This window comes from Pelodiscus sinensis, chromosome 23, assembly GCF_052426305.1.
Source record: "Pelodiscus sinensis isolate ZL-2025 chromosome 23, ASM5242630v1, whole genome shotgun sequence".
NCBI lineage: Eukaryota > Metazoa > Chordata > Testudines > Trionychidae > Pelodiscus > Pelodiscus sinensis.
The window spans coordinates 3,890,618-3,918,150 of NC_143074.1; the positions used below are offsets into that span (position 1 = coordinate 3,890,618).

At 47.0% G+C, this 27,533-nt stretch overlaps 1 protein-coding gene across 7 annotated transcripts in view; it reads left to right on the forward strand.

Annotated features, from left to right (window-relative positions):
* EHMT1 (euchromatic histone lysine methyltransferase 1) overlaps positions 1 to 27,533 on the forward strand; it is a 178,925-nt gene that overhangs the window by 10,937 nt on the left and 140,455 nt on the right. Inside the window, exon 1 of one of the 7 annotated variants that reach the window (XM_075905439.2) lies at positions 18,925 to 20,009. The exons of 5 other annotated variants lie outside the window; for them this stretch is intronic. The gene's annotated coding sequence lies outside the window, so the exon portion shown is untranslated. Of the gene's footprint in view, positions 1 to 18,924; positions 20,010 to 27,533 lie in introns of those variants that run through there. One more of the 7 variants, XM_025178510.3, reaches the window with a different exon arrangement.

Here is a 27,533-nt window from a genome sequence, read left to right on the forward strand (position 1 = left end):
GAGATCTATCGGTAGATCGCAATCTACTGGTTGGTGACCACGGGACTAGGGTTATCTCCAGGAAAAGGGGTTATTGCTTCTCAGGGCAGATAGCACAACATGCTGATTAGGAAAAGGATTTGGAGCTTACAGTGGATCGAGCACCCAAAACCATCAGCACAAAATTTGGAGCTGAATAAATAGAGGTAATATTGGTGCTAAACGGCTATAATGCCAGTGATGTTAGAGACAGACAGCTGAGTTTTGATATGGGGTGTTTTAGCACAGTGCAAGAACCCAGTGATTCTGCATGGGGTGTGATGTGCTCATTTGTGGTTGCACTTTAATTAAAAAAGGAAGGGGACACGGGGATGACTCAAAGTGTGGAGAAGGAATAGTAGAGAGCAGCCAGAATTAATCTGTTCACCTGGGCAATACAGAGAGCCATGGACACCCAGGACTGAAATGAGGGGACCTAAGTGAGGAGCTAATGGCCTTTGAATGATTTGAATGGAACAGAAATGCCTTGTTTAGACTACGACTCAAGGTGTATTTGTAAAACCTATTACCTTAGATTTTAACACATTTTAAAGCTCTAGTGTGGGGAGGGCAAGTTTTATTTTAACACATGAGTTGGTAACATAGTAAAATACAAATTTGCAGTGTTGCAAAGTCATATGATATTTAATGTTTTTTTCAAGTCCCAGCTCCTTGAGTCATGTGACTAAGAATCTTTCTTTCTTTCTTTCCTCCCTTCCTCCCTCCCTCTAATAGGGAAGGAAGTTTGAGGGTCCTGTTCTGTGCAAGGGGACTTACAAATTGCATACTATCAAAGTGGCATGGACACTGATTGGTTTATCTAAATCCATCTGGTGTCCTATTGCCCTATAATTTATTTAAGGAAAGATGTCCAGATGACTAGAACATAGACTATGAGTCTGAATAAAGTGTTAATTAAAGGGCATTATGAATTTTTGATAAACTAAGTCAATATTTCAAATACTTTGCACAGAAGCACCAGCAACAGGCTGCTGAATTGGTGCCTGAGATATTAGGAGTTTTAAATCAGATGCTGGTAAATTATAATCAGTGTCAATTAGTCTGCGTTCAAAATATTAAAGGAGTTTGAATTCCTTGCATGTGGAATTCCCCTCATGGTCTCTGGAATGGGAGAGGTGCTTTTTAAGACAGCCAAGTTGTTGGGCTAAAATTTGGTGCTTATAACAGTCTTCCCCTTTGTTGTACATAAGCAAATGTCTTACAGCCGTGGTCACCAACCAGTCGATCGCGATCGACTGGTCGATCCTGAGGCCTCGACCAGTTGATCGCGAGGCGTTCTGGGCCCTCCATTTTCCCCCACCCGCAAGAAGCTCCACTACCTACCTTGAGCAACAATGGAGGTAGTGGCAACTTCCCGTGGGGTGGACGGAAGTCCTACAGCTGCGCATCACTTCTGGGGGTTCTGGAAATGCGCTAGCTGCTTCCTTGCCCCAGCTCCCTGGCGTTCCGGGAACTTACCGGGTAAGTACCCAGAGGCGCGCGCTGGGACTTACCTTCTCTGCCGGAGGGGGGACTCAGGCCTGGAGGGGGTGTGTGCATGGGCTTCCCTGCTCCACGGGGGGGGGGGGGAGATTCAGGTTCGGGGGAGGCGCACAACGGGGCTTCCTTCCTTTGGGGGGGGGGGGTTGGCCCCGGAGGGAGCACGCACGGAGGCTTCCCTGCTCGGCGGGGAGGGGGGAGTCAGGCCCGGCGGAGGTGCATGACGGGGCTTCCTTCCTCCGTGGGGGCGGGGGAGGTGGGCCCCAGAGGGAGCATGCAATGGAGGCTACCCTCCAAGGCTGGTGTAGGGGACTCCCTGCCCCCACTGGCACCCTGCCCCTGAACCCTGTTCCCTCTCCCCTGCCCCGAACCTTGTCCCCACCCTCCTGCCCCCCTGTTCCCTCTTCCCTTCCCCCAGCCACAGAACTCTGTTGCCCTGTCCCCCCTCTGCAGAAACTTGCCCCCCGGTACCCTGCCACCTACTGCAGAAACCTGCCCCCCCAGCACCCTGTCCCCTGCTGAAGAAACCTGTCACCCCCTGGCACCCTGTACCCCGCTGCAGAAACCTGTCCCTTGCTGGCACTCTGTTCCCTCTCCCCTGCCCCAAGCCGCAGAACCCTGCCCCCACTGGCACCCTGTTCCCTGCCCCAGCACCCACTAGCACCCTTCCCCAGTACCATGTCCCCTGCTCCCAACTAATTTTTCTGTGGGTCAGTGACCCCTGACTCAAGACAGGTTCCCTGCCCTTTTCATAAATAAAGACAATGCAGAAACTTTTTGTGTTTGACATAGTATTTATTTAAAAATGAAGCTTGGCCAACAAACCCCCAATTGAGGCCAAGCCCCCATCTGGCCACAACCACTCCTGCACTCCCCCTTCCCCCAGACCCTATCTAAGCCTATCATACACTGGAACCCCCTGCCCTGAGCCCCTCACATACCCCATCCCAAATTCCTGCACCCTCACATCCACAAGCCTGTGGCTTGCTTAGTACCCCAACACTGCCCGGCCTGGAGCCCCCTCCCTGAGCCAGCGTTCCCTCCTCCTGCATCCCAATTTCCTCCCAGAGCTTGCACCTCTCACCCCTTCCTACACCCAAATCCCTCATTCCCACCCCAGAGCCTACACATCCTGTCTCAACCCAGCGAGGGTACGGCTGGAGTTTTTCAGGATTCTGGAGATATCCCAGAAACATTCTTTTGCATCCAGGGATGCGTTTGTTCTTCTGCTTTTTTTAGTGGAAGAGCAAACATGCTCTTTTGGTCACCCCTATATTCCTCTTTCCATGCGGAATAAGGGGGCTTCCAGTCTAGACAGGCCAAATGTTGGAAAAAGCAGCAGTATAAGGATTGGGGATAGCAAATGATGGAGAGGAGGTGAATAGAGAGGGTGGGGCTTCAAGGAAGGGGCGGGGCAGTAGATCTTGGCTTGGTCTGTCATTTAAAAAGTGATCTTGGGTTTAAAAGGTTGGAGGGTCTTACAGGGTTTGGAGACTTCACCTGGAATATTTCAACTGTTCCCTCAAACACTGAGGATAAACAACTAACATTTGTTTAAAAAGTGGATCTCACCCCCCTACGAAAGCAGGTGCAAATTGACTTTTCCTACTATCTCTTCATGTGCAGACGACAATGCTGAGACAGGGGTGTGCTGCCTGTGTTTTATCAAGAAGCTTTCACAAAGCCTTTCACCCTTCGTGGCATGCAGGGTGTCCTAGGGGTGCATGTGTTTTCAGAGAGGAGAGGAGAGAGGTTGCATTATTTGTCTGTTTTACTCTTTGAAATAAAACCTGAGCAGGCAGCACCAGCAGGCCAGCAAATTTATGTTCAGCACATTTGAGGTAAATTAGCCAGGATGGTAGGAATGGTGTCCTTAGCCTCTGTGTGTCTGGAAACGGATGACAGGGAAGGGATCATGTGAGGGTTAACTATTGTGTTTACTCCCTCCGGGGCACCTGGCATTGGCCACTGTTGACAGACAGGATACTGGGATAGATGGACCTTTGGTCTGACCCAGTCTGGTTGTTCTTGTGCTCTTATGCTTCAGTCCATGAAGAATATACAGTATATAGAATAGGGATGTTAAATAGTGCTTAGGAAGGTAATTGAGTAGTCAATGTAATTTCCATCGACTACTCGATTAGTCGATAAGAGGGTTCGCTGCAGCTCTGCTTTTTAAATGTAGTAAGAACTGCCAGGCTCTTACTACATTTAAAAATCAGAGCCACAGTGTCTGGGACCTAGCGCGAGCTGGGATTGCTCAGTCGCGGCTCGCACCGTTTCCCCTTCTGTACCTCTGTCTCCCTCCCGCCCCCCATGGAGAAGTTGCAGGGGGAAACCAACTTTTAAGTATTGATTCAACTACCCAATAAGTCTAGGTTTATCGGGTAGTCGACTAGTTGCTTACATCCCTCGTATAGACTCTGGCTATGTCATTTGAAATGGAGGCGAATGTGTGAGTTTGTTCCTTCATTCTCAGCGCAAATATGGGCGCACTGAACTTTTGGAATCAGCTTGTCAGCTTCAGCTTCGATAGCATCCTCTCCCAAACAGGATACCCTAGATCCTGGTGACACAGCTGCGTGGCTGGTTTCCTAACAGTCCCAGCCTCTTTCCTGTTGCAGCGTGATGGTTACATAGCAAAGTGTTTTAATCATTCATGGCCCATTGATTTTATTTCTTTCCAAAGTCTTTGTTACTAGACTGAAAATGCTGGAAAGCTTTTTGAAGACATGTTTTTGCACTGTCCCTACCCCCCATGAGGTATTACACCAGAATGTCTAACAAAGTGTTAGGATTAAAATACCGCTTGGTTTTGCATCTGCATTAACTTAGATGCCCCCTATTACTATTATTGTGTTAGTGGCTAGAGGGCTCTGTTCTAGGTGCCGTGCACAAAGGTAACACTGAGGTCGTTCTTGCCCCCCAAAAGTTTACCGTTTAAGGTTATGTATGCTGCAGAAAAAGGTGGGTTCTTAACTCAGGCGTGCTAGCCCACATTAGCTATCTCAGCTTAAAATAGCAGTGAAGACATGTAACTCAGCTTTTAACTCAGGTGTGCAACTCGAGCTAAAGCCTGTGGGTTGAACTTGAGCTGTTAACGCAAGTTAAAAGCCAAATAATGTGTCCTCATTGCTATTTTAACCTGAATTTGCTAACTTCAGTGAAGTACATACTGTTTTTTGCAGTGTGGATACACCCAGGGTTAATGACTTCATCTTGCTGTACCATTGTCACAGATTCTATGCAGTCTGGTTAGAAAGGAAAAGATCACAAAGAGATGATGGGCAAGTTTGCATCACCTAAGCTACAAGCCAGAAGATGCAAGGGGCATATGCACGAATTCAGATATGAAGCACTCATAAAGACTTCAGATGTTTTTTCAAATGACAGAAGCTCACTCATCACCAGTGAGAATGGAGCGATCTATAATTACTACTTGATGCCACAATATCCTTTTTGTTAAGGATAACAAACAGTGACATGTAGGCCTGTGGTTCCCCTCTTGTTTTGATGATGAGTTATATGGCTTAGCTTGCTCTGCGATGGCAGTGCGAGTGCTGCCACTGTTCATTGCCAAAGCAGGGAGTCCATGTAAAGGCATTTGAGAATGTTCCTCCCCTTGCTGGCCATTGATTAACATTTTCTTGCCACTATCTTGTGAATAAAACACAATTTCTACAGCAGTGTAAATTGTGCTTTGCAAGTGTAGAGCAGGAACTGTGTGCTTCCTCAAGAACTTCTGGTCTGTATTTTGTACAGGAAGTAAAATGTTGATAAGCTGACTATGCTTCTTAGCACTGAAAGGAAACCCACATTTGTCTTCTCTCTGTTAGAAGATGGGGAGCTTCAGGGCTGGTCAGTAGCTGTGACTGGAGATGCACGAGCAGAGAACTAAGGGCCATGCAGAGCTATCAGGGAGTTGTGTGCAGGCAGAGCCCTGAGGATGGAGGATTGTATTTCCAGGCTTGCAATAAGGGCAGAACAGTGAACTAAAAATGTTCCTGGGATCCGATCCTATACCCTTGACACTAATAAGAGCTTAGCTATTGACTTCAGTGGGAGTAGGATTGGTCCCTAGTGCGTGTAAGCATCCAGCAATTTATAACAAAGTTTGATCATTTTCTCTTTTCAAGGAAGATCTGGTTGGCTGAGCCTGATTATGAGCTTTAGAATTTCTCTCAACTGAAAAGCAGCTGTGTCCAAAATATATTAGTTGACTTGTTAAATGCAACGTTTCTGCTAATTGACCTTGCATCATCCTTGCATTGCTTTAGTCTGTGGCAAACTCATCCTACCCTGGCAGTCCGTAGTGCAGGGTCTGAACGTTCAGCAATGCATGGACAGCAGCCGTTCATTTGGAGAAGAGGGGGTGATACACTGTTTTCTAGGAATTTTCTATTTTATGCCAATAAGTTGGATTTATTTATTGCTGTATCTACAAGTCCAGATCTGTGTATTTTTCAATTGGTGTCAGTATCAGTTTTGTAGTTCTGTGGACACTAGCAGGAGTCTTCTCCTTGTTTGACCTTAAGCAAGTCACTCAAAAGCTTCTTTATAAGATGTGGATGAGTGATATGGGCAGAGAGCTGGGATTCATGATGTCCTATGGTCTGATCTAATGGGGAAAAAGCACTGTCTTGTGGCTATGGCATGGACAGGCCCCGGGCAGAGCTGTGATCTGTGCTCTGATCTGCCCTAGCCGCCTTCTGTGATGAGGGACAAGTGATTTAATCACTGTGTCTGCGTCCGTTCTGTATCTGTAAAATGGGGATATTTCTACTATGGTAACTGAGCGCAGAGGAGCTTAATTCATTTATATGTCTAAATTGCTTTCAGATCCTTAGATGGAAGGCGCTATACAAGTGCAAACCATTATTTTTATTTGTTATTTTGTTTGTCTACTACAGATTGTACCTCCCTGGCCTGGCACCCTTGGGACCTGATCAGTCCCGAACCAGGGAATTTGCCGGGCCACTGGACGTCAGTGCCGGGCCCGCTGCTGCTCCCAGCTGTGGTGCTCCACAAGGGGCCAGAATTCAATGAGGGAGGAGTGCTCGGGGTAGCTGCAGGGTGGCTGTGCATCCCCGGGAGCACCCTCGGAGATGCTGGAACACAGATGTTGCCGGACAAGGGGAGTCCGGATTATAGAGGTCCAACTTGTATTATTTTTGTTATGTATTAGTCAGCCTTTCTCGGCAGCTGATGGCAGGTCTCACTTAGCTGAAATTTTTGCAGAGGATCACTGGTTTTATGAGCTTCGGTTTTTGGCTGAGACATCTTGGGCCTGAGTTCCAAAAGTGCTCAGCATTCACAACTCTGATCAGGGCCAGTAGAAGCTGCAGAAATGCAGCACCTCTGCATGCAGGCTCTCGGTGTCCAAATTTGGGTACCCAAAATCTGAGCCATCCAATTTAGAGTCCTCTTTTGAAAATGCTGGCCAAAATCTCTCGGTGTTTCTGTAAAATGGGGATGATAATACAGCCTTGCCTGAGAGGGGTTCTGTGAGGATAAGGTAGTTTATGTCTTCAAAGCATTTTGAAGGCGAAAAGAGCTACATACGTTCATTGGCTTCTTCTGTTATATATTAAAAAATAGCCCCCCCTTGCAAATATGATGACTATGACACATTGGATACCCCTTTTAACACTGATTATTTAACCCCCCTCGCTCGTGAATTAGCTCTGAAATACTGTCAGTGATTTTCCAGGGCAGCTGGAGAAATGATGTATAGAAAAGTGTCACTTTGAATGCACTGCTCAATTAGCTATTTAATTTCAAATGCTTCTTTCAAAGTGTACAAGATAGTTGTATCCAAAGACCATAACCATTGCAAAAGGCTGTGCGCCATTGGTCAGAGTAACCTTTTTGCATAGAATAAAGGCCCTAATATGAGTTCACAGTACAGTAATTCCTCATTTAACACGTGCCTGCTTAACACGTTTTTGATAGCACGATTTTTTTTTAGGGAACGTTTTTTGAATTACACGACTGTCCCCGGAATAACACGATTTCCCCAGCCAGCCCGTTGCCGGCAGCTGCGTGGGACTTCCCTCAACTCCCTGCAAAACGGCGGAGGGTTCGCCGCTTGCTGTGCCATTCCCCGCTGACTCCCCTCGCCGGACGCCTTGCCCTCTCTCCTCTGCCCCCGCTTGCAAGCCGGCGGCTGGGTTTCCCCAGCCAGCCCATTGCTGGCGGCTGCGCAGGGCTTCTCCCGCCTCCCTGCAAAATGGCGGAGGGTTCGCAGTTTGCGCTGTTCCCTGGCAACCTCCCCTCGCTGGAAGCAGTGGCATACTCCCAACCCAATCCCCTTCCCCTCTCCTCCCCTTCCCTTCCCCAGAGCCAAACACCTCCCCTCCCTGCTGTAACCCAGTCCCCTTTCTCCCCCAACCTTATGTCCCCGTCCCAACAGATACCACCGCTTGAAACGCAATCCTCACCTTTTCCATTATTTTCAATGGGAAAATTGACCCCGCATAACACGTTTTCACTTAACACGATCATTTTCTGAAACATATCTATAGTGTTAAGTGAGGAATTACTGTACTTCCTTTTATTCCAAAGATGTCAAAATTGTGCATTACACAGCTTCATATAGCTGAAATTCAGCCCTGAGCAGAGCACCAATGCACGACTTAAATTATAACGGACCACCAGGTCTACTATAATTATGGTCTAAATCTGCTCTTGCTTTAAAGCTGGTCTCTTTTATGGTAAATGGTAAATTTTCAGAATGGAGAAGGGTAACTAGTGGTGTCCCCCAAGGGTCAGTCCTGGGACCAATCCTTTTCAACTTATTCATAAATGATCTGGAGAAAGGGGTAAGCAGTGAGGTGGTAAAGTTTGCGGATGATACCAAACTGTTTAGGATAGTCAAGACAGAAGCAGTCTGTGAGGGACTCCAAAAAGATCTCACCAAACTGAGTGACTGGGCAACAAAATGGCAAATGAAATTTAATGTGGATAAGTGTAAAGTAATGCACATTGGGAAAAAATAACCCCAACTATACGTACAGTATGATGGGGGCTAATCTGGCTACGACAAATCAGGAAAGAGATCTTGGAGTTATCGTGGACAGTTCTCTGAAAACTTCCACACAGTGTGCAGTGGTGGTCAAAAAGGCAAATAGGATGCTAGGAATGATTAAGAAAGGGATAGAAAATAAGATACAGAATGTCTTACTGCCCCTGTATAAAACTATGATACGCCCACATCTTGAATACTGTGTACAGATGTGGTCTCCTCACCTTAAAAAAGGTATTTTGGCCTTGGAAAGGGTTCAGAAAAGGGCAACTAAAATGATTAGGGGTTTGGAACGGGTCCCATATGAGGAGAGGTTAAAGCGACTGGGACTTTTCAGTTTAGAAAAGAGGAGATGGAGGGGGGATATAATAGAGGTCTATAAAATCATCAGTGGTGTGGACAGGGCGGATAAAGAAAAGTTATTTATTAGTTCTCATAATAGAAGAACTAGAGGACACCAAATGAAATTAATGGGTAGCAGATTTAAAACTAATACAAGAACGTTCTTCTTCACACAGCGTGTAGTCAACCTGTGGAACTCCTTGCCAGAGGAGGCTGTGAAGGCTAGGACTATAACAGAGTTTAAAGAGAAGCTAGATAAATTCATGGAGGTTAGGTCCATAAAAGGCTATTAGCCAGGGGATAAAATGGTGTCCCTGGCCTCTGTTTGTCAGAGGCTGGAGAGGGATGGCAGGAGACAAATCGCTTGATCATTGTCTTTGGTCCACCCTCTCTGGAGCACCTGGTGCTGGCCACTGTCAGCAGTCAGGATACTGGGCTAGATGGACTTTTGGTCTGACCCAGTACGGCTGTTCTTATGTTCTTCTAAGTGCTCTAACATCTGCAGTTACTTGCATTGCCTTGAAATTGAGTGTGACTGATGGGGGTGCAGGGTAAGGTAAGTGATCCAAATCTTAGTTAAGACTTATTCTCAGTCTTTGTTCCATGAGGAGTAACGGTTGTTCGAATTAGAGATCCTAATTCAAACTACCTACTCCGTGCCGCGTGTAGCCGTGGGCATGGAGTTCGGACTAAGGGACATTTAAAAATGGCGGCGCCCGGGAAGATGCAAATGAAGCTCGGGATATTTAAATCCCGGGCTTCATTTGCTACTTCGAATACCTACATTAGCCTTCCTAGTTCGAACTAGGGGGCTAATGTAGACATACCCTCCCTTGCATTGCCTTGAAATTGAGTGTGATGGATGGGGGTGCAGGGTAAGGTAAGTGATCCAAATCTTAGTTAAGTCTTATTCTGAGGAAGGCTTTGTGCTGGCCCTTTCTTTAGTATTTCTTTTGTGAAGTAATACTCTGTAATGCAAGCAAGTTAAATTGCGTGTAGGGATTATTATTCTCAACACAGCATTTTAAGAAAGTAGACATATTTGACTCAGGTAAAGGCGCTCTCTGCTCCGCAAGGCAATGTTAGATTACCGTCACCCATCCGCTCAGGAGTGGGCAATCATTTTTGCAGGGGAGACACCCCAAGAATGTTGGTAACTGATCATGGGCTGCACTTTTCTGTTATATTATTGGAGGGGTGGGGTGGAGGAGAGAATGCAGGGTTTGGATGCAAGAAGGGATTCTGACCTGGGACGGGGTCTAAGACAAAGTTTGGGGATTCAGATCTAGGGCAGAAGATTGGGGTCTGGAAGGGGGTGTGAGGTGCAGCCTCTGGCCCTGGCTAGGAGGCTCTTACCATACATAGCTCCTTGCCCGTGGTACAGCGGGGCAGTTGGGCAGGAAGCCTGCATGCCATGGAGGCCCCCCAGCTGCTACAGGCAAGTGTGTTTCTGTGCGCCTCTTGGAAGGAGGGGGGCAGCGGGTCTCCCTGTGCAACCCCCACTCCCAGCACTATTCTCACGCCTCCCATTGCTCGGTTCCTAACCAATGGAAGCTGTGGGGACAGTGCTTGTGGGTGTTGACAGTTCACAGAGACCTGCGCCCCTCCCTCCAAGCACTGTCTCTGCAGTTTCCATTTGTTGGGAACCAGCCAATGGGAGGTGTGAGGATGGTGCTGGGCGTGGGGGCTGTCCATGAAGACCCGCTGTCCCCTCCCCTTTTAAGGGGCGCTCAGACATGCTTGCTGGCGGCTCCCAGCTGTGGGGTTTCTAGGAGTGGAATAGCTGCGGCAGTGGCAGGCAGGCAGACTCCCTGAGCGCCTGGCTGCATGGTGGGTTGTTTTCTTCCTGCTTAAGGCTGTTAAAATGCAATTAATTGACTAGTTGAGTGGTGGATGTAATTTCCATCGACTAGTTCACAGGCACTTCCGCATTCCTCCTTTGAAATCTACAAGAGCCCCCGCTGGGGCTCTTGTAGATTTCAAAGGAGGAATGCAGAACTCCGCGTACAGCCCGGGGCCAGCGGGAAGTCCCGCTGACTCCGGCTACACGTGGTGTGCCTGCTTTGAAATGCACAAGAGTCCCCTGTGGGACTGCTTGCTGCTAGGAGCCTGGGGTCCGCTGGAGACTCAGTTGGCCCTGGTCTCTATGGCAGCTGCCTCTTGGAAGCATGCAGAGGCCACCTCTGCATGTTTCAAAGAGGCAGTGGAGCCTGGGGTCAGTTAGGGACTCCCCATCTGATCCCGGGCTCCATGCGGCACTTCCCCGGAACCCAGGCTCCACGGCTGCCCCTCTGAAACGTGGAGGTGTCATTTTAAAGGGGCAGCCGCTGCACAGCTGATCTCTAATTTCTTCCCTTCCTCTCCCTTCGCTGCCTCTATCTCACACAGGCAGCAAGGGGCGGGGGGGGGGGGGGGGGAATGTCGACTAGTCAAAAGACTATCTGATAAGCAAATGCTTACCAGATAGTCGACTAGTCTTTAACGTCCCTGTATTCGTTAGTTGTTTGGGATGGCAAATGCACATGGGAGAACAGACGAGTTCCCAGTTGATTCAGGGAATGTCAGAAGCAGGCCACCTTTGGGAGTCGCTGTTTGTTTTGTAAGCGGATTTTCAGGGCACAACACAACCATTTCCCCAGATTCTTTCTACAGCTGTACACTGTACACTGTTTATATTTTTTTTGCCCCAGGAACTTCAGGGTGATGTTGTCCACAGTCTGATCTCAGAGCTAATGGTGTATTCATCTACATGCTGTCATTTTCTGGGTTATTCTTTCCCTTCCCGTGCAGTCCCAGTGCAAACTTTGCAAGCTGTGATGACTGTCTTCCTTGACACTAGAATGCTGCCTCTTGGCTGGGCACCTGGGGCGGGTAGGATGTTGGGGAAGCAATTACAGTGTGTACCCTCCCCAGTGGATACTTGGGTCACCTTCTGTGACAATTGCAGCCTCTTATCCGATAAGGGACCCTATGTCACTTGTAAACTATCTCCTATATTATCAGCACAGCATGGTACTTGTGACGGAGTCATGTGACCTGTCTCTGGCCAATTATGTCTGATGAAAATACAGCTGAAAGTGTGAATGAAGAGCACGGTATTTCTAACCAGATGCTACAGTGTAGTTCTAAGCTGGGTGGGCATGGGGCTTTCCTGCATGCTACTGAGTTTCATGCCCTATGAATACATTACAGTGACAGGCAGGCATGGCCTGATCTTGCAGGCACTTAGGCACTTGGGTAGCACTCATGAATGTGCCTAGGGCATGTTTGCACTGCAGCCAGTACAGCGGCATAGCTCTAGCACCGCAACTTTGCTGCTGTAATGTAGACTGCCTGGGTCGACGGTAGAGATCTTTCTGTCAGCGTAGGTAAGCCACGTCTCGGAGAGGTCCAAGCGTCCTTCTATTGACCTAGCCACATTGACACTGGGAACTAGGTCAGACTAATTTGCAGTGCTCAGGGTGTGAACTTTTTCACAGTTTTGTAGCTAGGTTGATCCAAGTTGTAGGTGGACACCAGGGCTACATCTACACTGCAGGCTTCTTGCGCAAGAACTGTTTTGCGCCAGAGTTTCTGCACAAAAATTCTTGTGCAAGAACGCGTCCACAGTGCCATGTGCTTTTGCTCAAAAGATGTGCTTTTGAACAAGAGCGTCCATGGCAGTGTGGACGGTCTCTTGCGCAAGAAAGCTCTGATGGCCATTTAGCCAAGGGGTTTCTTGCGTAAGAAACCCCAGTTGCCCATCCACACTGCCTTCTTGCGCAAGAAAGCTTATTCCTCATGGGGAGAGGAATAACTCTTGCGCAAGAAGCCCTCTTTTCCGACACTTTACTGTAAATTTACTTGCACAAGAACGCACGTGCAGTGTAGATGCTCCACAAGTTTTTGCTCAAGAACGGCTGTTCTTGTGCAAAAATCCTGCAGTGTAGATATAGCCCAGGCCTTCTTACTCACTGGATCAGGCCTATAGAGAACACTAAAACCCAGTGGCCTAATGGCTAAAATACCCACTTCCTAAATTAGGGACTGTGAATTTGAATGCCAGCTGGCCTATTAAGGGAGTATTTTCAGCAACAAATGATTACCTTTCAATCACAAGGTATTGGGTTGGATGTAGGGACCACCAGATGAAATGTCAGAGTAGGATTGTAAGGGTCTATGACTAGGAGGCATATGGCAAGAGTATGAATGAAGAGTACAGATTGGAGACTTGTGTCCACATAGCTTTTGAGTGTGGATGCAGTTTTGCCAGTTGTACTAGTGCAACTGATTCCTGTAATGTGTGGGAATAGGCCATATTGATATAATGCCATTGTCCCAGTATAAATACTTCATTATAAATCATCCCCTAACCAAAACAGTTACATGAATACAACTGCTATGTGGAGACCAGGCTGAAATCCAGTCAGATCCTTGAGTGAATTTTCTTTCTCACTCCCTTTCAAGTCAGTTGTTGTCTTCGCATGGATTTTCACTCATTCAGCTGAAACAGTGAGAAATGTCTGTCTAATCCATAGGAGAGCTGAGTGCCTGCCCCCAGCGCTGGAGGCCAACCGGTAGCCTGTTCCCTTTGTATACTGGGGAAAATGTGCATTGCTGAGCAGAAGAGATGTTCCTGGAGCATGGTGTCTGAGAGGCCTCAGGCTGTGAGGCTTTGGGAGCATTGGGCCTGATTTCCACCCCATGTGACACCTTGTACATTCACTGCATCGTACACGTGAGCACTAAAACACACTAGGAAGGGCCCGTGTACTGTTAGTAAACTAGAGGGGCTTGATTCAAAGCCAACTGAAGACAAAGGCAGTTGTTCCGCTGATTTCTATGGGCTTTGGATCAGGAGATGTCAAAAACTTAGGGCCAAATCCTACAGTCCTTACTTGGGTCTGAATCCCCCTTGGCTGGCTGCATTGAGAGAGGCGGCTGCTAAAGGCTGTGCAATTTGACCATTTTTGTCTTATTTCCAGTGCTAAGCAGTTGGTTGGTTTCTAATCCATGACTGTGAGCAACTTACTTAACCTTTCTGCCTCTATTTCTAAGATTGGGGCGGGGGGGGGGGGGGGGGGGGGGCGCGAGGGGATACTACTTGCCTCCATCGCTGGCCAGATTGTTAGTGGTGGTTTGGTAACATGCATGTAGTGCTTTGAAATGTAAAGGGCTGTCGAATGGCTAAATAAGAGTATTAGCTTGAGCTATGGATAGCTTTCTATTCAGTGAGCCTCCAGCTTTGTTTTTAGACTTCTGTGCAAAAGTATTTGCCTTTCCTAGACTCTGCTAAACCCCTTGTGACCCTTGGGTTTTGTTTTTTGCCTTCCTCTGCAGTGTGTGGGTGGGGGTAACTTGCCAGAATAATCTGGGTACATCTCACTTAACCTTTCCCTTTCTCTTTCAAGACAGAACACAGCCAGACTCGGAACAGTAAGTCCCCAAGGGGTGTATGACATCCAGGGATTTGGAGGGTCATCCCTCTCTTCCACATTTTTCCAGAATCCAAACCTTTATCTCAGATGACATGCCACAATGACCCACAACTACAGTGGGCTGATTTTGGCAATAAGCTGTAACCGGATCATATAACAGCATAAAACACCCCAATACTAATCCTTGTAGTTAGAGCTGCCTACGTGCATCTTGAGTCCAGTCTTCTGAGGATGATTGCAGCAGCAATAAGCAGGTCCCGAGCCAGGATGAGGGTTCTACAAGGGTTCTTGCATTATTCATGCAAGCAGTTAGGAGACCCCAATAATGGAAGAGCCCTGGGTAGGTAGTTGAGATCTCGTCATATCTCACTGGGCGATTAGTATTAACTCCCCTGCCTAATGCTCTTCCTGGATTTGGACCTAACCCCAAGTGTCCTATCAGGGATGCCTCCATGAAGCCTCCTTCTGCAAAGATTACTCACTACAAAACCCAGTTTGCTTATCCCCACCCGATGCACCCGTATATACGCTACCAGCTATCAGTGTTTCAAGCCACGATGCTATGTCCAGGCTGAGCACATCAGAATGCATCACGGAGACTGCAGTGCCTGAGGGCAGAACAGCCTAGAGCAGTGATAAGGAGGGCTCACCTTATGGAGAACCATGCTGTCACATCGCACGGGGGTTGTGTGTTTCTGCTTGATCAGCTGCATCAGGATTGACATCAGCCTCATCAAATCCATTGTGGTTAGTGGTTGGACCCCTACTAACACCACATGGAGGAGATAAATGCATTGGCCTTGGCCTTGTGCCTAGGCAGAGTGGATGCAAATCACTGCCAACTCAGAGCTGTCTGCTCACTTATATCAGGGAGGGTGTTTCACACCCTCCACACAGTATTCAGGGCTGTGGGGAACTGAGTCCTTTAAAGCCTACCCAGCCCCTTTTGCCAAGTCATATTCACTGCAGTGCACGGGGACTTTATCTTATTCTTAGAGAAGCCATTTGTTCCCATTTTATGTCACTGACCTCCGCCCCAGAGAGCATTCACTGCTGTGACCGCTTGTCCAAACCCAAAGAGGAATGGATCCCAGTGGTCATGGAGCTGATTTTAAAAGAAGGAAGCACATCACAGGTGGCTAAGAACACCCTCACGAAAGAGTCACAAGCGCATTGGCAGTATGAATGGAGTATCTTTACAGCCTGCAGTTCTTCAAACCAAATACTCATAGATAAACCAATATTGCTGCCTCAGCTGTGAATGGATAGCTCCAAATTTCTCTTGGGGTAAATCATGGAAGACTGAGGCCTTGTACCTGACAGACTCACGCCATCAGGAAACAAATGCCTTAAATTACCGGCATTATCAACCATTTTGCAGACTGCACATCCAGCGAATGCACTTACCCAGAGAGGCTGAATGTCTTGACTTGTCATTCACTTATCTTCCCTAGAAAAAAGGCAGCAAGTTCTACCTTGGAAAAACGGAAGGTTTTATGGAAAATTATTTTGATTGATCATCTAACCAAGGAATCTGCTGCTGTTCTGCAGTTTGTGGGATTCTGTCTGCGGGGCTGGCATTTTGTGGCTTGCTATGAAACAGTGATAAAAAGACAAATGCCTTTTTATTTTTTGCATGTTCCTCCATGCTTTGCCATCATATAGAGTACTGAACTAAAAAGACAAGGTTAGGTGCGGTAGATGTAATCTGCTGCAATTTTATGGATAAGAGGAGGAAGAGAGATCCTTGCTGATTTTGGCATGCCTTCCCATAGTGACATGGGCTATGTCTAGACTGCAAGCCTCTTTCGAAAGAGAGCGTCTAGACTGCACGTTGAACTTTCGAAAAAGCGGCTTGCTTTTTCGAAAGAAAGCATCCAGTGAGTCTGGATGCTCTCTTTCGAAGAAGCCCTATTTACATTGAAGAACGCCTTCTTTCGAAAGAGGAACTTTCAAAAGAAGGCGTTCTTCCTCGTGAAATGAGGTTTACCGCCATCGAAAGAAAAGCCGCGTTTCGATTTAATTTCGAAAGAACGCGGCTTGAGTCTGGACGCAGGGGAAGTTTTTTCGGAAAAAGGCTACTTTTCCCGAAAAAACCCCTGAGTCTGGACACAGCCATGTTGTCCTAAGCAATGACGGAAAAAACACCAAAAAGAATTCAGGTAGTAAATGGGTGAAGTCCCTGCTCTGTAGTGATTGGTTATAACAGCTCACAATATATAACCCACTCCATCAAGTGAATTCAGTCAAAATGATACAGTTAAATCATCTCCTCTTCTGCACCTGTTCGCAGTGTTGTGGTAGCTTTACTGGTCCCTAGACATTAGAGAGACCAGATGGGTGAGGTAATAGTTTGTATTGGACTAGCTTCTGTTGGTGAAAGATGCATTTGCGCTAATGCAGAGCTGCGTGTAAGTTCGACAGCGTGTCTCTTTCACCAGCAGAAATTGGCCCAATTAAAGATACTACCTCACTTGCTTTGTCTCACCATCTTCACCTGGACATTCTTCCCACAGCTATGAAAGTCACTTAAAATTGAGGCCACAAGGTATGACCCCCCCAATGCCTGCATTTTATCGGGTGAGGAATTTTGGTGTCCCCGTTCAGTGAAGATGCCGCAGTGAAATATATGTTCTAGTATGGAAGAAGGGGTTGAGCCTGCTTCCACTGGAGTTAGTGGTAATTTTTCTATTAATTCTAATGCGAGTAACATGAAGCCCCAAATCTCTTTTCGTCTTCATTATCCAAGCAGTCCGTGGAAGTCAGCGGGGCTGCTGGTGTACTGCAGATTTGGTCCTACTCATAAAGTGCTTCTTTGGGCTCGCCTTTTTTTTTTTTTTTTTTTTTTTTGGTGTGTGGGGGGGCAAATTCCATGCCCACTTTAGAAATGGCAAGCTTTCCCACTTCCTCTCATGCAGTAAGACTTGGCAGAGAGGAAACGGTCTCACTGCCTCCAGTAACAGGAGCAGAATGAAAGTAACAATTATTATTTGTACAGTGGTAGCATCGCTGGGCCTTAATAATGGATTATGCTAGGCACTGCACCAATGGATGTGTTTTATACAGCTTCAGCACCAAGAGATCCTGGTCTGGGATTGTACTAAGCGCTCTTGGCAGTGGCTTAGTGCCCCACAAATTATACAAACCATCCCTGTTCTTTGTCTGGCCCAGGGGGGGCTTTTCAAAGTCATCGGCACCTGATAGCGTGACAGGGTCTCCTGGGGCTGGTTCTCTTACTTTGGTGGCACCATTGTAATTCCCCGTTAGTGTCAATGGTTTGTGCTGAAGCAAGGGAGAGACTTGGAAGAACAGAGAAATGAGTTTCCAATAAGAGGAACTGGAATATTGATTTTATTGGATTGAAATGCACTGCTGCAGAAGAGAAAAATACCTGAGTTTGGTTGGCCTGGTGCCATGACACACACTTTTAGCAGTAGGCTCTGGGTTGCCGCTCAAGAGTTAAATGCGTCAGAGCGATTAAAGCATAAATGGTGAACATTTAACAAGAGCCACTTTATTCTGCTCTTGCTCTGCAACTAATTATTCCAAGGGGAGAGGTTTTGTTTCCTTCCCCGTGTCGTCCATTCCACACCCAACTAAAGCTTTCACGAGATGCCAGTGAAAAATGAGGCACGTCCTGGGCTTATTTTACAGCATCAGCCATAATCAGCTTGTTTGGTAGGTTAGTTAGGTACAGATTTGCTCATTTGCCAGCATATCACTGGCTTGGTTGCTCTCTTCAGCCAGGTTCAACCAGGTTTTGTAAATGCTGGTATTTTAAAATTGAGAAGGGCTTTGATTTATTGACCCATTGCCTCTGCAAATCGAGTTGTCTGGGCTGGCATCTGCAGATAAGAGGCTGTCGAGTAATTGCTTATTATTGATGGATTGCCAGCATGGACTGTTTGCTTGAAGAAGAATCAATAGCAATCAATCTTCAAAGTATAAATTTTCAAGGAGTGTGACTCATTTCCAAATTGGGAGCAACGGGTCAGGACGACACCATATCTGACCTCCCCGACTGTGTTCAGCTGTAATTCTGATGCCATGGAGGAAGCACAGAACAAAATCATTTTCTGCCTGCTTTCGAGTCTGGGATTTTCCTTCTCTGCATTTCCGGGCCAGATTATGCATTATTGTAAGCTCTTCCTGCAGCATACAGAGCGCTCTCAACTCCTGTGGATATTGATAGGAGTTGAGGGAGCTCAGCACCTTTCTGGATGAATGCAGCCGTCAATTTACTAAATCCCAAAATCATGGAAAAGGGAAGGATGGTTGAACAGCCTGTGCTATGACACATCAAAACCAACCAGTTAGAACACTTTATAAATAAAACAAAACATCTATTTTAATGCATGGTAACAGAGGTTTCCTTCCTGCGGGTGACTCTATTTAGGTGATAGCAGAGCAAAATAACCACTGTCACCAAGTGTTCATCGTTCCTTATGGATGCTGTCCTTCTGCTTTGTGTACATTTTTAAAAGGACACACAACCCTTATTTAGCACTCCTCTGACATTTTGGATTTTTAGTGCAGTTTCGTAGGAATAGTTTAAAAAAGAAAATGAGATTTGTGATATTTTAAGAATGTAACAGTCTTTAAAATATTTTAGATTTTTAATATCAAGTGGGGAAGGTTGAGGGCTGGAATCTGATCTCATACTACTGGGTTCAGTTCAGTTAATCCAGATTTACACTTGATTAGAACCTCTTCCCTAAATTGTCTAGATTGAAGCAGCAATCACAACTCTGAAATATGAGTATTTTATGATGGGAGGGGGTGTTTGGCTGTGAAGCATAATTAACTGGATATAAAATAGATGAAGAGGCAAAGGAGGATATATTGATATAATGATGATACAAGAAGATTAAAATGGAAGAAAACACAAGATAAGTCTTTGTTGTTCCCTTGCAATGTTGTCATTTTAACGAAGAAAGCTGACTGAGGAACAGGGCTATAGAGTGAGGGAGAGGGAATTAAGTTGCTGCTACTGTGATATAAGGTAGGATGGCCAGAGAATGAGTGGACAAGATTATTTCCAACTGTCTTGTTTGTTGCCAGTAAGCAAATCCTCATTTGCATTGGCCTTTAATCTGTAGAGTTTAATGTGTTTGTTGGGAGCTGTTTGTTACTGTGCTGCGCTGTTGAAAACCATAGCTTTAAAGCTGTTCCTTTTGAATAAAAACACTTCCCTCGTCACATCTTCTCTGCCCTTTGTAAAAAAGCAGAGATGAGCCAAGAAATGATAAGATGGAAAAAACTGCTAGAGAAAGGGAGCTCTTTTGACTGTAGCTTCATTAGAGGCACCCTCCACCAGTTTGTCAGGACAAAGTCAAGAGCAGACATTTCAACTATGTGTTCTGTAGGGAAACCACTGTAAAAAATGTAGGAAAGTGCATGTAAAGCAGAGGGTTTTTAAAGTCATTGGAGGTAGGGCGTGTCAGAGACGCTTGCTAGAACTTCAGAAAGGGATTAGCACTTGTTTATGGGGCTATTCAATGTGGCATGTAGTCCTGAAATGGCATTTCCTCATGTCTGCAGCAGCCCTCACTTCATGAAATGGATGCAACGGCTGAAAAAAGATCTCGCGTGAGCATGCTCACTGGAAGATTAATCCTTTAGAGGGAGTTGGAGAGTTAAGCTACTGTAATTTCTCTGCAGTTGGCTGCAGTAAACAACTAAAGGCACGAGGAAAAAAATTGACAGAGGTACATGGGACTAATGTACATATCTTTTTGTGTTTCTACTTTAACAGAGAGGGGTTGATAAAGGTTTTCTCTGTAGAGAACTGGGGAAGAAGGATCTTTGCTATGATTTTATGCATAACCTTCATGTTGTGGGTTTATTTTGTTTTCCAGGCCACTGTAATCCTATTTCGTTGCAAGGCCATACTGAGCAGCTGGTTTACTTTCTAGAAGTGGGTAGAGCCCTGTTTTGCCTTCATGTTGGGCTAAACGAATATACCAGTTGAGGCCTGCTGCACATTGTGCTGTGTTGGCAGGAAGGAACTGATAACACTCCTTACCTTTCACGTGTCATCATAGCCCAATGTGATTTATTTGTGAAATATCATGCTTCTGCTGAAAGTCAATTGGTAAAGAGATTAGTTTTGATTGTTTGCAGAATAAGAGTATTTTATTGCATTTAAAAAATGCATGAAGCATTGCCAACTGGTTATATCAGTGAGGCATCTTAGCTTTGGTCTGAAGGGTGATCACTTTTGAATGTTGAGGGATGTCTGTCTTGGTTGCGTGGTAAGTGTTGTGTGCACAAGGATAGTGTCAAGGTGAAACCGGGCCATTTTGTTTTTCAGTCGCTCTTTTGTGGGTGCAGCCTGAAAGAGTGAAACCCTTTGTCAGTTGTTAGTGAACGGACCGCATGGTATCAGCTCTTGCCATGTGTGGATGGAGGAAAACATTATTCACCATCCTCAGTACTTTAATTAACAGCAACATCAGCTACAAGAAGCTTAAGATCAAGGGCTGACCTGGGCCCTGCTGTAATTCCATTGAAGTCCAGCCCAGTTTAGTTTCTTCTTAGGCTGATTCAGCATTGTGAGAGAGCTGGGAAGGGCAGAGCTGTGTAACCTACAACTTGGGTGTTTACCATTGAAAACTTCTACCTAATCCTCGCGGGGGATGATGGCATCGAGGTGCACTGATTGTCACTGAAGCATGCTGGGGGATATTTTTTGGAGTGGGGTTGCATTGACTATTACATCACTAGCTTTAGTAATTCACATGTCTTCTGTAGCAAGAGTGCTTACGAATTGCTTCTTACCTGGGTAGATCCAGGGCGGTATTACTGGAGCCAAAAGGGGGAAGGCTTACTCCTACTTCTGAAGAAGCCAGAGTGTCTTGCAAGATGATGAGAGAGACTGAACAAGAGGCAACAGATCTTTTTTAGTGTCTTCTATGCCATCGAGAAGCTGTGGCATTGCTGTTAATGAATTTCCAACTGCAGCAGGAGTATGTGTGTGTAGTGCTGCTTATTGGAAAATGGCTACTTACGCCCTGGGTGGTGTGAAGATAGGGATAGTGTTTTAACAGGTATGCAAATATCGATGGCTCCCACTACATTCTTCCTGCAGTAGCTGTCGGCTTATATGCAACATATAGGTGAAAGTGAATGCAGTCAAATGAGTTCAAAAGGGCATTTCTACCACAGACTAATGAGTTTGGTACACTGTGTTTTTAGGAAGTTTTTGATAAGACTACTCTCAGGTTTATTTTTTGCTCAGAACTATTTTCTTTCACTCCTTTCCGAGAGCCCTGGCTAGCACAAATTGTCAATGTTCTGTGGACATTTTTAGGGAATACAGTTGGGTGTGTGCGTAGGGGGAATAATTAGTTACTAAATGCATGTGACTTGCACTTTACTGTTTAAAATGCCATTGTAGTCTCTGTGAGGTTGGGTTAATTATGTCTTCCTTTTGTTGGGTGCGAGGAAAGGGTTTTTATATGGATGGGGAGGAGCATTGTTTTCAGAATGTTTTCAAATGTGAAGGAACAAAGCCCTGTTTGTCATCTTGGAAGGGCTACAGTTCTGCTGGGATCCCGCAAGGCTGCCTGGTTTCTCAGTGCATGTGTGTTTTCTAACAAGGGGTTTTTATCTTTTGTCTCATGCCAGGAAGGATCTGCAGGCACTAGAAGGATTTTCTTGATGAGAAAAACCACTCAAGCTGAGGGGAAAGTGCAATTGGCTAAAGCAAAGGGGGCTGTTTTCAATTTTGTAAGATAAAATACAAGGAAAAGCTGAAGCAAGGAAACGAAACCAGGACTCACAATCTGATTATTTTGTTTGTGTGTGGGCATAGCAATCATCTTGCTCTAACCCAGCATGTGTAAGTGTTGGCGTGTCTTGCAAGTGTAGGATCCAAAGGTCTCATAACACCAGGGCTGTGTGGGACTACGTTGAAGGAACCTCCCGCTGATGTAGGATCCATACATCACTGTGCCTCTCCCCAAGTGCAGACAGTTCTTGTTTCCTTTTTCTTTCTGTAGAAAGTGATTATAGTGCCTGGACCAGTGCTCTTCACCATCCTCATTCATTTCAATCTCATCTTGGTGCAAGAATTAACCTTGACACTAAAACAATTCCAAATGTTCCTCTCAGATCTCTTCCAGCCTCTGGCATTTTCTCCTCTTCCTTGTCTTGGCAGAAGGTGGCCTAGGATTATAGCGTCTGGCACTGGAAACTGTGGGGAAGACTCAACGCAAGGAGAAATATGACACTTTAGCGCACCTGCCTTTTGGCTCAGAACCAATCTCCTCTGGTCAGCTTACACTGGGGGAGGACCAAGGCTTTGATCTGCTTGGTTCAGACTAAAAAAGCAAAATGAACAATTTCAGCTTATTTAGCAAAAAATCCAGTGCTGTGGAGTCACTAAACATGCAGCCTCTCGGGGTGTCCAAGTGTCCTGGTCAAGGCTTGGTCTGGTTTGGTGGGACCTCCACCTGACAGATCCCCAAGCGAGTTCTCCTTCCTGTTGTTCAACCCATTCAGGGCAACTTTCTCTTTTCATCAAAGAGGCTGGACTCTTCTCCATGACAGAAAAGGCCCTCCCACTAGTTCATTTGAAGTGAATTAGCCACACCCCGACTGCCCTAGCCCGTATCTCCTCCTCGTGCCCTTTGAGGAGGCTACAGCTGCACATACCCAGAACTCTGCTGACAATCAGGGAGCAAGGGGAAAGTGTGCAGCTTGTGTGCCTTCCTCACTCCCAGCTGTTCAGGGAAGGGGCAGAGGATGAATCCAGCAGGCTGTGCGGGGGGTGCAATACGACAGTACCTGTAAGACACTTAAGTTATTTTCACTCCCGGTCTGGACTGAGTTTCAAAGGTAACTAACATGTTCTGAAAATCTAGTGTAGACAAGTTAGCATAGATTTTAATAGGTGCTAAGCTGGTTGAGCTGGACTTCTCTTTCTCCTCCCTCCTCTCCCTCCCCCATGGAGCTCTGCTGCTGGGAGAGCTGGGTTAGACTGATTGCCATAGGCAGGTTAGCCACCAGGTTGTCTGGACCTCATGGCCGTGTCCAGACTCAGGGGTTTTTTCGGGAAAAGTAGCCTTTTCCCGAAAAAACTTCCCCTGCGTCCAGACTCAAGCCGCGTTCTTTCGAAATTATTTCGAAAGAACGCGGCTTTTCTTTCGATGGCGGTAAACCTCAATTTACGAGGAAGAACGCCTTCTTTCGAAAGTTCCTCTTTCAAAAGAAGGCGTTCTTCAATGTAAATAGGCCGTCTTCGAAAGAGAGCATCCAGACTCGCTGGGTGCTCTCTTTCGAAAAAGCGGATTTCTCTTTCGAAAGATCCGCCTGCAGTCTAGACGTGATCTTTCGAAAGAGGCTCTTTCGAAAGATGCTTTTGAAAGAGCCTCTTTCGAAAGAAGCCTGCAGTCTAGACATAGCCCATCTGAGCAAGGTAGGAGAACACAGTGATTTAATTACCCTCAGCTTGTTGATATTAGTGCGACCATCTTTGCTCTCATAGGTGAAGCTGAACTATTCCTGGTTCAGTGCTGGGACGTTGGAAGAGCAGGCCTTGATGTCTTTTCCAAGACACCTAGACTCCATTGTACACTCCACCCCAGGAAGCGAGGTGCCAAAAGCCATTGACTGGTACCCAACTTCCTTCGGCTTCTTTGCAAATCCCAGCTTCAGGGCCAGTTTCTGCTTGTTGTTTGACTAGTGCACCTGTGTTTAATGCAGCAGAGGAATTGAAAGTAGAATTGGGCCTTGCTGACTAGTAGATACCTAGCTCTGTGGCAGAATCAGCTAGTTAAAAGTAGTTCATAAGAAATAAAGTGGAACTGACTAAGCTTTCAGACACTTGAGACCAGTTCTCAGAAATGCCGTAGGGCTGTCGCAGTGATCCAAAGGGAAAAGTAACTCACCAAGTAGGGTATATGGCACATACTCCTCAGTCATTACTAGCCAAATAGTGACTGTTAGGGGCCTTTGCTTCAGTATCTTAATTCCTTCAGCCGCTCGTTATCTGATTGGTAACGACCTGAAAGCCAGACATAGGGCTTAAGCTGAATCCTCTTTTTGCTGGGAACCTATTTAAGGGTTTTCTTTAAAGAGTTTGTCTGTGCTTGTGCCTTGTTGTGTCTTGCACTAGAAATGGAATCCTTTCCCCCCTCTGCTCAGACACTTGTCCTGGCTTGCTGGCCCTTTTGGAGTCCAATTCAAAGACAGCATTCAGCTTTTCAGAGCCCTCAGAGGGCCCCTTACTGCAGCAGTCCCTCCATTCTGGCAACGTTGCTAAGGGCCGCTCCCTCCACCACGGGGCTGGGGGCGGGATCAGAGTCCGACCTACTCTTTCACTTGTGCTGCTCATTCCGTATGGCTGTCCTGCCTGAGTCAGGTCCCCGCCTTCCCAGAGCATGCAGGAGCTCTATGGAGTGTTCTGCAATGACCTGTAGTGCATGAGCAAGAAAAATTGAACTGTATCCTAACCAGTCATGGGAGCTCTGCCCAGGAAAATGCTCAACCTCCTGGTGAGATGCCACCAGGAGGGGACAGAACAGTGGGTGGGGTACACTGGCTGGAAAGAGGACCCTCGCCTGGACTTCTCAGGGCTGGTATAAAGGGCAAGTAGTTTAGGGCAGGGGTTCTCAACCTTTTCTTTCTGACGCCCCCTCTCCCCAACATGCTATAAAAACGCCATGCCCTCCTGTGCCACAATAACTGGTTTTCTGCATGTAAAAGCCAGGGCTGCTGTGAGAAGATAGCAGGAAGGGCAATTGGGTGGGGACCTGTGTAACAGGAGCCCCTGCAAAGCTACTTTACTCAGCCCAGCTTCTGCCCTGGATGGCAGCACTGAGGGCCTCAGGCTTAAGATTCATGCCATGGGGCCTCAGCAAGTCTAACACTGGCCCTGCTTGGTGGACCCTCTGAAACCTGCTTGTGGCCCCCCAGCAGGGCCTGGACCTCTGGTTGAGAATCCCTGGTTTCGGGGCTCTCTCTCAGGGACAGAGAGCCTTTTACACATCTGCAAAACAAGGAAGACAAGGCCTAATTAATTAATGAGCATGGGTAAAGTCACTTGGGGTTCCTGGGTGAAAGGTGCTGCAGGGGAATGAAATGTGTTTATTGTCCATACAGTATCGCTGAATAATGATGTTGGTGAAAGGAAAGGGGGAGAAAGTGCCCTTTAGAGATGGGTGTGGCAACTAACAGGGGAACAATAAATAAAACAGCAAAGGATAAAGTAGGGGAGACAGAAAAGACCCAGGAAGGGATAAATGGGTAAGATGTAGACTAGAGGCAGGAACAGTCAGGTGTTTAAGGTAGTACAGGCAGTCCCTGGGTTACGTACAAGATAGGGACTGTAGGTTTGTTCTTAAGTTGAATCTGTATGTAAGTCGGAACTGGCGTCCAGATTCAGCCGCTGCTGAAACTGACCGCCAGTTCTGACTTACATACAGATTCAACTTAAGAACCCCAAGCGTCCCCAAGTCAGCTGCTGCTGAAACTGATCAGCGGCTGATTCCAGGAAGCCTGGGGCAGAGCAACTCTGCCTCGGGCTTCCTGTAGTCAGCGCTGGTCAGTTTCAGCAGTGGCTGACTTGGGGATGCCTGGGGCAGAGCAGCTGGGGTGCTCCTGGGTTGCTCCAGTAGCACCGCTCCTTGGCGCTACTGGACCAACCCAGCAGCACCCCAGCTGCTCTGCCCCAGGCGTCCTGATTCAGCCGCTGCTGAAACTGACCAGCAGCGGCTGAATCAGGACGCCTGGGGCAGAGCAGCTGGGGTGCTGCCGGGTTGGTCCAGTAGTGCCCAGAGCGGCGCTGCGGGACCAACCGGCAGCGCCCCAGCTGCTCTGCCCCAGGCGTCCTGGTTCAGCCGCTTCTGACACTAGCTGCCCCCCCCCCCCCCAGCAGACCAGGGACACGGGGAGCAAAGCCACAGCGGCAGCGGGGTGCCGCGCCTCTGAGGCTTTGCTCTGGCAAAGCCTCAGAGGCGCCGGACCCCGCCACGGCTGCAGCTTCGCTCCCGGTGTCTCTGGTCTGCTGGGGACCGTCTCAGCAGACCAGGGACACCGGGGGCGAAGCCGCAACGGCGGCGGGGTCCCGCGTCTCTGAGGCTTTGCCGGAGGTTGAGGCTTTGCCGGCGGATCGCTGCCTGCGAGCTCCGGGGTGAGAAAGCCCCGTTCGTAAGTGCGGATCCGACATAAGTTGGATCCGCGTAAGTCAGGGACTGCCTGTACTGGAGCAGCAGACATAACAGAGTGGCTGGTGAAGAGAAGGAAGTGCATAACGAATCATTCTTAGAGCATTGGCTGGTCCCCGACCTATTGCTGCCAAAGGGCGGGCGGGGAAAGAAAGTGAAGTTCTCCATAGAAAAGTTACAGATCTGACTTTCCAGTCTGCCTTCTCCAGAAACTCTGCATCAGCTTTATGGGGAAGGGGAGAGGCAGATTTCTGGATTTTACAGTGAATCCTTTGGAGAAAGCAGGAGGGTAACCCCTGGGCCATGTTTTTCACTCTGGTGTTATGAATCATGATACCGAAGGAGGACAGTATTGGAATCCTGAAACCAGGCTCAGATTTATCTACCAACTTTGATGTGCAAGCCCCTTAATGCAAGAACAGCTCTTGCCCCACAAACAGCACAGGTGTTACTTAATTGGCTTGCCTGGGGATACATTTCACTATGACACATTATGAGCGTCTAGAAATTATCCGTCCCTAACCTCCTTCATATTCATTGCAAACTAAAAGTCTGCTTTACTCGCCTCTGCGCCTTGAGGAGCCCTCACTAACTTGATATATCTTAATCTCATTTTATTTTCCAGATCATTTGATTTCTCAGTACTTCTGCAATCCTTAGTGTTGTCAGGAATCCTTGGGTCCATCAATCGTTATCTCAGCATCTTGGTTTCCTGGTTAGGCCGTAGCAGCCTTGAAACAAAGTTTCCAAACTGTTTGTCATATATAACCCAAACGGTTTATAACCTGGACTTTATCAGTGTTGTGTGTCCAACACTGGTGATCTATTTCCCCCTTTCCTTCCTCTATTCTTGGCGATTGGGAAATAAATGCCAAATATTTAGTAGATCTGTGTTTGAAGGTCACAAGGGGTTTCAGACATCCCAATAACTAGATTAACCACAAAACGGAGCACCAAATATCTCTCAAATAGTTAAAAAAACAAAAAAGAGTAAGCAAATGAAACTGAAAGCAACACCCTTCTTCTGTGCATGCAGCTCCAAACCATTGTCCTAGTAACTTT